Source organism: Pongo abelii, chromosome 3, assembly GCF_028885655.2.
Source record: "Pongo abelii isolate AG06213 chromosome 3, NHGRI_mPonAbe1-v2.0_pri, whole genome shotgun sequence".
NCBI classification, from domain to species: domain Eukaryota; kingdom Metazoa; phylum Chordata; class Mammalia; order Primates; family Hominidae; genus Pongo; species Pongo abelii.
The window spans coordinates 186813879-186824651 of record NC_071988.2 but is presented as its reverse complement, the minus strand read 5'-3'; the positions used below and the strand labels follow the sequence as shown (position 1 = coordinate 186824651).

Sequence of the window (10773 nt, the reverse complement as noted above, 5' to 3'; positions counted from 1 at the left end):
TGTCTAAATCAGAAAGCGACACTATGTTCAAAGACTTCCTCTTAAATGGCTGACATAAAGCACTAAAAAGACTTGAAGAGAACAGGATGAAAAATAGGCCTATATCCTTGGGCACATGATAGTGTGCATATGTTTACATAAAACACATTTGTTTTTAAAGAGGTAAGGATTTGGAGGCCAGGATTAAAAGATCTAGAATTTCCATTATCCAAGTAAAGTGAGTTCTAGTTCACGACATTTGAGATTCAACTGTCATGGAAGAGAGAAGACAGAGAACAGTGGGCCTACTCTGACTGTATCCACTAGTTTTAGCTTTTAAAAAAAAAAAAAGCCCAAATGCTTATTTTTAACTTTGAAAAAAAAGAATAGAGAAAAGAAGGAAAAAAACGAGAGAGAAAAGAAGGAAATAAATTAAAATATAAGAGCATCACTGTGTTTGTCCTGTGGAAACTATGCATTTCTTTTTTTCTTTTTTTTTTTAATTGAACACTTCATGAATTTGCATGTCATCCTTGCACAGGGACAATGCTAATCTTCTCTGTGTCGTTCCAATTTTAGTGCATGTGTTGCCAAATCGAACGCCATTTCTTTCTCTAAACATCTTATAGTAGTTTAAAAAAATCTTGACACACCATTTAGTATCTCTCCAAATGCTGTCCAGAAAGTAGTAACTAATCCCAATTTACCACAAATGTCAATATCCCATTGTTAAGTAGTTTTAAGAATTATTTAATAAAAACTCGGAGATATAAAAAAGGAGACTGAAAATTATTAACATACAACCATCTATCCCTGAGGGTAGGACTTAATGTCACTTCTCTCCCTTAAGTTGCTGTCCTTAAACATTTCTGCGAAATGTTCTTTAGTTTGTGCAAAGAATTACTGGTGCCACCTGTAACCTCATGGTTCTACTAGAAATTCCAAGAATAAAGTTTGAGCTATGATTCCTATTGTTTATGTGTGCTTATCTAAGCTCAAACAATTTTTTAATTAATGTTTTTGTGTCCTATACCTACTCATTTATGTTCAAAATGGTCCATCTGGATGAAATCAAGCAGGCTGTAAGCCTTTTGACCCAATGTAAAGTGTCCAAATGTTCAAACAATGCAGTGACAACGTCCTTTGGGATAAGGGAAAATTTAATCCAGCTTTATTGGCTTGGATCTATACCTACAAGGCCTTGCCACTAGCATTTAGGTGTTTAGGCACACAAAAAAGAGGGATTTTAGTAGCTGAAGTGTGAATACATTTTCTGGATAACTAGTTTCTGACTCAATAATGGTAGAAAAGAGCACTAGAGTTCTAGTACAAAATATACATAAAAGCTAAAATATGTTTTCAAAAGTGAGCAAATATTAATCTCTTTTTTTATTTTTGTTATCCATAAATCCTAGGGTTTCTGGCAATAATTCAGATTATCCATAGCAGAATTTTAACTATCCCTAAGGAAATGTAGTTATCATCATTTCTGGAAGGATGTCTTTGATGTACTCTTTCACCTGGAACACAGACTAGGCCCTGGGAACAGCTTTCAGGTTGCTCCTGAATGGCATTTTCAGTAGCTGCTAGGGTAGTTTAAATATAACTCGCTACATAAAACTGGAGCCACAAAGGCTGTAACTGCCGGCTGGTGGGAATTGTTTTACTGAGCAAATAGTATAACAAACATCCATCCTTAGCAAACATCCTTCAACCAAGATTAAGTTCCTGGGAAATTGTGGCACAAAAATAAGTTTTATTATTTTTCTAAAATCTGTGAAGTTGATTTTTCTTTAGGGTTATAATATTTAGATTTAAATTTGATAATGGTTTATTTTACATGCTTTCTTAAAAGTGCTGGAAGTCTCGGTCATTTCCGATAGGAAACCATAGTTTATGTGGTCTTTAGGGACAACAGCTATCCCTCATAATATGTGATTTTTACTAGCTACAAATTGAAGTTTGGGATGGGATTTAGGGAGCTCTGAAGATCTGGGCTAGTTGTAGCCATGACGTTTAATAACCTATTCCAAATGATATTCTACTTCTTCCATTATAAGAAACTGATTCTTAAAAATTCTCAAAAGACAGGTTTCCTTTTGTTAAAGATATATGTATATGTATATATATATATGTGCATACACACACAAGAAGCTTAAAAATTATGTAAATAGATGCATTGCATAGCTGAACACTGAATAAGATTAAGGTTAAAGATATATATATATATATATATACTCACACACAATAAGTTTAAAGATTATGTAAATAGATGCATTGCATAGCTGAACACTGAATAAGACTAAGGTTAAAGATATATATATATATATACACACACAATAAGTTTAAAGATTATGTAAATATATGCATTGCATAGCTGAACACTGAATATGATTAAGGTTAAAGATATATATATATATACACACACACAATAAGTTTAAAGATTATGTAAATATATGCATTGCATAGCTGAACATTGGATCTGTATCTCAAATTCATTTCAATAACAAAGAAAATATATTTGGTACCTACATAAATAATTCCTTAAATATGGTTACTATTTTATAGTTTCCATATCATTTGATTCTCACAAAAACCTTGGTATGTGGTGTTATCTCCATTATATAGAGCAGAAGATTGAATCTTACTAATGTTTGATGATGGACTTTGAACTTTGGAGTTAGTTAATAAAATCTTGAAAAACAAAGTGTAAACAAACAAGCCAAAAAAATGGTTAAAGAAACCCATTTTGGAGTGTTTTTAATTGCTCTTGTCATGAAGAAATCATTCTTCTTTTAGTAAATGTTACAAGATTTTTTTTTACTTTTTATTTATTTATTTTTTTGAGATAGTCTTGCTCTGTCACCAGGCTGGAGTGCAGTGACATGATCTCTGCTTACTGCAACCTCCACCTCCTGGGTTCAAGTGATTCTCCTGCCTCAGCCTCCTGAGTAGCTGGGATTACAGGTGCGTGCCACCACACCCGGCTAATTTTTTTGTATTTTTAGTAGAGACAAGGTTTTGCCATGTTGCCCAGGCTGGTTTCGAACTCCTGAGCTCAGACAATCTGCCTGCCTTGGCCTCCCAAAGTGCTGGGATTACAGGCGTGTGCCACCGCGCCCGGCCTTACAAGATTATTTTTACAACTCACAGAATTTGAAAAAACAAAAACAAAACCCAAACAAACAAACAAAACCTTGGGGAGCGGATGATGATAGCAAAGATCATTTGATTTCGTGTATGGCTACTAATCTCTTCTTTTCCAAACACAGCACTCCAAAAGCATCCTATTTACATAATTAGTCCAGTGAGCCCAGCTATGGCACAACTCCTTGAGATGATTCTGTATTGATTCTTGTGATTCTCAGGCTCATAAGTAGGACCCAGGATTCCCAAACCTAGGCCTTTCTTATTTCCATTTCAACACTGTAGGAAGTAAACTGTTAGTAAATCTTATTTCTCCCAGCATCTTTGTAGTCCCTTCAACAGGAACCAACGAACCATATTCTTCAATTTACTGGCTTAGTGCTGAATTTCCTTTCATACAAAATTCATTATATACTATCTGATTCTACCTGTTTGTGGTTGTTCTGCCATCTTTTTAAAAAGTTTTCTTATACTCATCAAATGACTTTTTCTGTATTAGAAAAAGTACTTTATCCAAAACGTGACATATAATACTATCAAGAACCAATAGCCTCTAGCAGTTACATTTACCCACCACAAATAAAACTCCTGTTTGTTTCAGGGTTCAGTTAGAGAGCTAGCCAAACTGCGGTCACTAGTCTATAATAACTCAAAGGAGAGCAGTCTTGGGAGTCAAGCTTGGAACGTCTTTTGTCCCCTTAATCATATATTTTACATCTCCCTGGGGAGTGGTGAGAAAGTCTTGATGTGCAGTTACCACTCCCACAGTATTAAGCTCAACTCCCAGCTGGGCCCTCGCCCCCAACTTTCTTCATCGTTAGTTGTACTTTTAATTTTTATTTTTAGGGCCACAATTCTTCCAGCCAATGATGTGTGAGCTGGGGAATTTATTATGCTCTGGTGAGGGGAAATAATGACTGGAATTCTTGTCATTTCCAACTTACTAAAGCAGTACTTTGAGAGTTAATTTTTAAAATTTTATGTTATTAAAAAAACTACTTCTTTTTTTCACATTTTCTGAGGTTTTTCCTATATAGGTAGTTACAGGAAAATTCATATAAATGAAGTGAAAATGTCAGTACAGGCAAAAATTAATTATTTTATTTTAGCAAGATATATCACATATTTTTCTTTTTATGTGTGTATGTATTTATTTTTTCAGAGATGGAGGTGGGGGATGCGGTCTCGCTGTGTTGCTCAGGCTGGTCTCGAACTCCTGGCCTCAAGTAATCCTCCCACCTTAGCCTGCTAAGTAGCTGGGATTACAGGCATGATCCATTACACCCAGTTTATGGATCACATGTTTTTCTAAGAAGCATGAAGAAAACACTGTTTTCTGTATTGGCAGATGTTTAGAAGTTTCATTTCCATTTAGAAATGGAATGGAAATTCCTTTTTTTTTTCTTTTTTTGAGATGGAGTCTTGCTCTGGTACCCAGGCTGAAGTATAGTGGCTCAACAGGGGCTCACTGCAACCTTTGCTTCCTGTGTTCAAGCAAGTCTCCTGCCTCAGCCTCCCAAGAAGCTGGGTTTAGAGGCTCCTGCCACCATGCCTGGCAAATTTTTGTGTTTTTGGTAGAGATGGGGTTTCACAATGTTGGCCAGGCTGGTCTTGAATTCCTGACCTCAAGTGATTCACCCTCAGCCTCCCAAAGTGCCGGGATTGCAGGTGTGAGCCACCGCACTCAGCAGGAAATTCCTTGTTTTTTTTTTTTTTTTTTTTTTTGAGACAGTCTCGCTATGTTGCCCAGGCTGGAGTGCAGTGGCCTGATCTCAGCTCACCGCAACCTCCACCTCCCGGGTTCAAGCAATTCTCCTGCCTCAGCCTCCCGAGTAGCTGGGACTACAAGTGCGTGCCACCATGCCTGGCTAATTTTTATATTTTTAGTAGAGATGGGGTTTCACTGTGTTGGCCAGGCTGGTCTCGAACTCCTGACCTCGTGATCCGCCCGCCTCGGCCACCCAACATGCTGGGATTACACGTGTGAGCCACCACGCCCGGCCCGGAAATTCCATTTTTATTTAGAAATTAATTTAAGAGATCCAATAAATTCATTTTTTTGAAATAATTACTGTAAGTAAACTATTATAAAGTCTTTAAAAACTATCCTGTATGTACAGATATCCAGTTATTCACAGATAGAGAACTTTAGTTAAACCTTGCAGTACTGTTTACATATTTTATCGTTTCTGTATTAATTTATTTGATATTTGATGTGAAAATTCAGAACTTTGTTATTCAATGCTGAATTAAGTAGTACTCTTTTTAAGTTTAGGAATCTCTCCTATGATGTTTATATCACTTAAGAGATAAAGTAGTGTTGGGGCCGGGCGCGGTGGCTCATGCCTGTAATCCCAGCACTTTGGGAGGCTGAGGCGGACAGATCACGAGGTCAGGAGATCGAGACCATCCTGGCTAACACGGTGAAACCCCGTCTCTACTAAAAATACAAGAAAATTAGCTGGGCGTGGTGGTGGGCGCCTGCAGTCCCAGCTATTCGGGAGGCTGAGGCAGGAGAATGGCGTGAACCCGGGAGGCGGAGCTTGCAGTGAGCCGAGATGGTGCCACTGCACTCCAGTCTGGGCGACAGAGCGAGACTCCGTCTCAAAAAAAAAAAAAAAAAAAAGAGATAAAGTAGTGTTTTATGGGTTTATAAAATTCATTTTTAAAATTTATGTAGGGTAAAATTCACTTTTTTTTTTGAGACGGAGTTTCACTCTGGTTGCCCAGGTGGAGTGCAATGGTGCGGTCTCAGCTCACTGCAACCTCTGCTTTCCAGGTTCAAGTGATTCTCCTGCCTCAGCCTCCCGAGCAGCTGGGATTACAAGCATGTGCCACCACCCCTGACTAATTTTGTATTTTTAGTAGAGACAGGGTTTCTCCATTTTGGTCAGGCTGGTCTCGAACTCCTGACCTCAGGTGATCCACCCGCCTCAACCTCCCAAAGTGCTGGGATTACAGGCGTGAGCCACCATTCCTGGCCCAAAATTCACTTTTTAAGGTAGATAGACCCATGTGTTTTGACAAATGCACAGACAAATGCATCACCCATCATCAAGATGTGGAACAAGATTCTGGCTTGTACAATTCCCCGTGCTACTCCTTTGTAGTCAAATCTTCTTCCTGGCCTTAATGCCTGGCAGCCACTGTGCTGTTTTCTGTTTCTGCGGTTTGGCCTTTTCCAGAATGTTACATAGGTGGAAGCATCCACTATGTAACTTTCTGAAGTCGGCTCTTTTTGCTTGGCACAGTGGGTCTCACCTGGGAAAAACCTTGGCCTCTCCAGGGGACATTTGGCAATCTCGGGAGACATTATTGGTTGCCACAACGAGGTGGGTTGGGGAAGTGCAACATGGATCTAGTGGGAAGAGGCAGGGAGGCTGCCAAAAGTCCTCCTATGCTTAGGACAGCCTCCTACAACAAAGAATGATCTGGCCTAAAACAATAATGAGGTTGAGAAACACTAACTTAGCAAAACACATTTGAGATTCATTCATATTGTTGCATGTATCAATAGTTTGTTTCTTTTTTTATTGCTTAATAATATTCTGGTTTATAAATGTATTATAGTCTGTTTATTCATTTACCTGCTAAAGGACATTTGGGCTGTTCTCATTTTTTGGCAATTGTGACTAATGGTATAAACATTTGTGTAAATGTTCTTGAGTGAAGGTAAGTACTGGGAGTAGGATTGTTTGGTTCTTTGGTAAGCATATGTTTTATCTTTGTAAGAAATTCCAAACTGCTTTCCAAACTGGCTGTACCATTTTGCATTCCCACCAGCAACATATGAGAATTCCAGTAGTTCTTCATCTTCAGCAGTACTTGGTATTGTGTGTGTGTGTGTGTGTGTGTGTGTGTGTGTATGTAAATGTAGTACATATAGCGCCAGGAATGGTGGCTCACACCTGTAATCCCAGCACTTTGAGAGGTGGAGGTGGGACAATTGCTTGAGGCCAGGAGTTTGAGACCTGCCTGGGCAACATAGCAAGACCCCTGTCTGTAACAAAATTAAAAAATAGCTGGGTGTGGTTGCATGTGCCTCTAGTCCTAGCTACTAATAGGCAGAAATAAGAAGACTGCTTTAGCCCAGGAGTTTGAGGCTTCAGTGAGCTATGATTGTGCCACTTTACCTAGCCTGGGTGACATAGCAAGTCACTGTCTTTAAGAAAAATAAAAATTAAAAAAAGCAGTATATCTATTTAAATTTTAGTCATTCTAATAGATGTGTAGTAGTATCCCATTATGGTTTTAGGTTTGTCTGGTTTTGGCTGATTTTTAGAATTTTAGAATTTAATGCACATTTTCTGAGATTTCAAAAATAGTATTATAAAAACAGTGTTTGATAATACACACAGTTATTAATGCCTTTGTAGGCATTCATTCTGTTCTTCCTCACTGTAGAACTACTGATCCTTTTACAGCTTCTATTTTAAGATAATCCAGTTTACCAGTGTTAGGATTCATTGATCTACAAAGGCCTTCAGGACACACCTGGCCTAGGCCCCTGCCTACTACATGGATTTTGAGAAAAAGAGAAGAAGCTATTCGTTTTTTTGGTTGTTTGTTTGTTTTTTGAGATGCAGTCTCTCTCTGTTACCCAGGCTGGAGTGCAGTGGCACAATCTCGGCTCACTGCAACCTCCACCTCCCGGGTTCAAGCAGTTCTCCTGCCTCAGCCTCCTGAGTAGCTGGGACTACAGGCACGTGCCACCACGCCCGGCTAATTTTTTGTATTTTTAGTAGAGACGGGGTTTCACCATGTTGGCCAGGCTGGTCTTGATCTCCTGACCTTGTGATCCACCCGCCTCGGCCTCCCAAAGTGCTGGGATTATAGGCGTGAGCCACTGTGCCCGGCCACTATTCCCATTTTTAAATATGATTAAGGGATTATCTGGAAGAGTTGCATGCATTGCTCACAGTTCACTGGGGAAAAAGACAAAGCTTTGGCATTCCCAGTGTTTAGTATGGTGGCTGGTGTGAAATTAGTTTTACACAGGCAGCACCGGAACACAACAGAGCAAAATTATTTTTCTTGGATTCGGGTGTTTGTCAAACATTGCCGTCTACTGGCTAGCTGCTGCAATTACTTCTAAGACATGCAAAGAAACCAGTTTGTTGCCTGCTTTCAAAATTTGCTGTCTCCACCTCTAACAATCCATATTAAATAGATTAATAATCCTTCTTTTAAAGCATAACTTTATTGATTCCTCTATATCCCTAAATATGTGTGTCAGGAACATTGATGCGGAGAGGATATTTTGATTTCATTTAAAACAAGCCTGAAATTTGCCCTAGTAAATAATGAACAGTTTCATTCCATGCAAGTTCGTGGCTTTCAGTTGAGATAAATAGGAAGACCTCAGTCTCACTTATGGCCATGCCTTCTTAATTTTGGACAATTTGGTTTATAAAGGCAGAAGAGTCATTGTATTCAGAGATAACAGAAAAATTGCAAAAAAAATTGTTGACTTTTTTCATGACAAAAATTTGCAGAAAAATAACTTTAAAACTATGTGAAACAATAGAAAGTCTACAGATTGGCCACTAATCTCAGTTTGGCCTTTTGCTAATAGGGGCTTTCCTCACTTTTACAAAGCAAAAGCAGAACGCTTCCAATTCAGGATCCAGACATTTTGGCATTTTTTTCCGAACAATTTAACTGGAAACCTTGGTGACTGTGGCCTTTGGCACCCGCAGAACTATGTTGTGAAGTATTAGCTCAGCATGCCCAATAGTTTACCCACACACTACGGAAATAGCTGGGGTGACCAAAATGTAAACCCACCTCTAATTACTGAAGAATTAGAAATGAACACAGTCCTCATGACATTCTCTAAGACTACTCTGTTTTAGGCATACATACCCGAATGTTGAACTTCTCTGCGACCAAAAGATGTTTAATTTATGTTCAATCAAACCTAGTTAATTACAAACACAACTTTAAGGTAGTTAAAGAAACCCTCAGTTGAAAATGATGTAGCTGATACGCTGGAGTTTTTTTTTTTTTCTGTTTAGTGGATTCCATTCTCAGTATTATTTTACATTTTTTCCAGGTTGAGAGGCCATTTTTTATTCACAAAGAGTTTATGGTTATAGTAAACATGGTGGATCATCAGTATCTGTCTATGTTTGTTCAAGGATACCTGAATTTAGATATGAGGGTTAACTTGGCAACTTGCCCACGATCACACAGTTAATTCTGAGTCAGTTCCCATTTTCACACTCACCCCTGTCTCAGGCATGTGGACGGAGAACCTGAGCCATGATCATGCTCACCGAGCTCTTCCTGCCTCTTCCTCTCCTTGGGCACATTGCTTCTGGGAATTTCATTTTCCTTATCTCCAAAGTAGACATAGCATTACTTCCCTGCTTTACAATGTGGTCATAGGGATGAAAGGAGGCTTAAATATGTTAAGTGCTTGGCATACAGTGAACACTTAAAATATTATTTTTGTGCTATAGATATCATCAGTTCTTATTTTGCAGACAACCCAAATTGTGTACCAAGGGAAGAAATTTTTCATCGAGTCATCACATATAACTCCCTAAATGTGTGCTGGTACTATCAAATCATTTTGTATATTATTAAAGGTGTATATTAAACTTTTGTTTTGTGCTTAATGTTGATTTTGGAGAAGAATGAAGTGGCATTGCAAAAAAAATTTTTTAAAAAATCTATTTACATGGGTATAATTTGTAGCTTCCCTACTTGATTTTGCCTCACTACTCTTGAGTGCTGAAAGGTTTATGTTTATTTATTTATTTATTTTTAAATAGAGATGAGGTCTCACTATGTTGCCCAGGCTGATCTCAAACTTCTGGGCTCAAGCCATCCTCCTGCCTTGGCCTCCCAAAGTGCTGGGATCACAGGCATAAGCCTCTGCATGTGGCCAGGTTTATGACTTTGACTCTGGTTTGTGAGGCCAGCTTTGAAAAAATGGTAGGGATCTTCTTAAATAACAAACATGCTTATTGCTGTCTGATTAATATAGAATCACAGCAGCGGCAGTTTTTCTTTATGAACAGATATCTTGCTGTGCTGTAGGGCCTTTTGGCCACATTGACACAGTTGGACAACAGCAATATATGTAATATCTAAATGAATTCTTAACAGACATCAAGTTTTAAAACCTAAGACTTTCTAAAATTATAAAGTTGATTCTAATCTGGACTGGGGATCTGCCAGCCTTGGGCTTACTTTCTCTAAAGCTCTGTGCATCATGGACAAAGTCACCAAGACTGTTCACCTGGCAGTTACAGCTATTCTGGAAGGGAGTGTCTGGCATGGGGATGCTGGATAGCTACTGTTTGTCAAGAGGCTGGACACACCTTTGATGAAGGATCATTACCTTCCCAGAACATCCTTATAATTCCCTGATGGGTCACTTACATTTTATCACTTCCTACTGGTCATTACACCAGACAACTTTCAAAGACAGGGCCTAGTGTGCAGGTGGACAGCAATATAATTCAGGCAGGAAAGAGCTGCTACTGCTGCGTCACTATGTGCTACCTCTAGAGATATAAAGAGACTGTTATACTAATCTCTTCTAAACTGATACTGCAGCTTCACAGTGGTAAATTTGAAAACTAGAGAACAATGAAATAGGTGCAAAATTATTCTTTATAATTTAAGAAAATATAA

The 10773-nt window shown here is 38.5% G+C and overlaps 1 non-coding gene across 1 annotated transcript; it reads right to left on the bottom strand.

Annotated features, from left to right (window-relative positions):
* Nucleotides 1–475: 475 nt before the first annotated feature.
* LOC112133196 (U6 spliceosomal RNA) lies at nt 476–582 on the bottom strand. Its single transcript, XR_002914882.1, has one exon. It is a non-coding gene; the product is annotated as a U6 spliceosomal RNA (small nuclear RNA).
* Between the last annotated feature and the right edge of the window lie 10191 nt (nt 583–10773).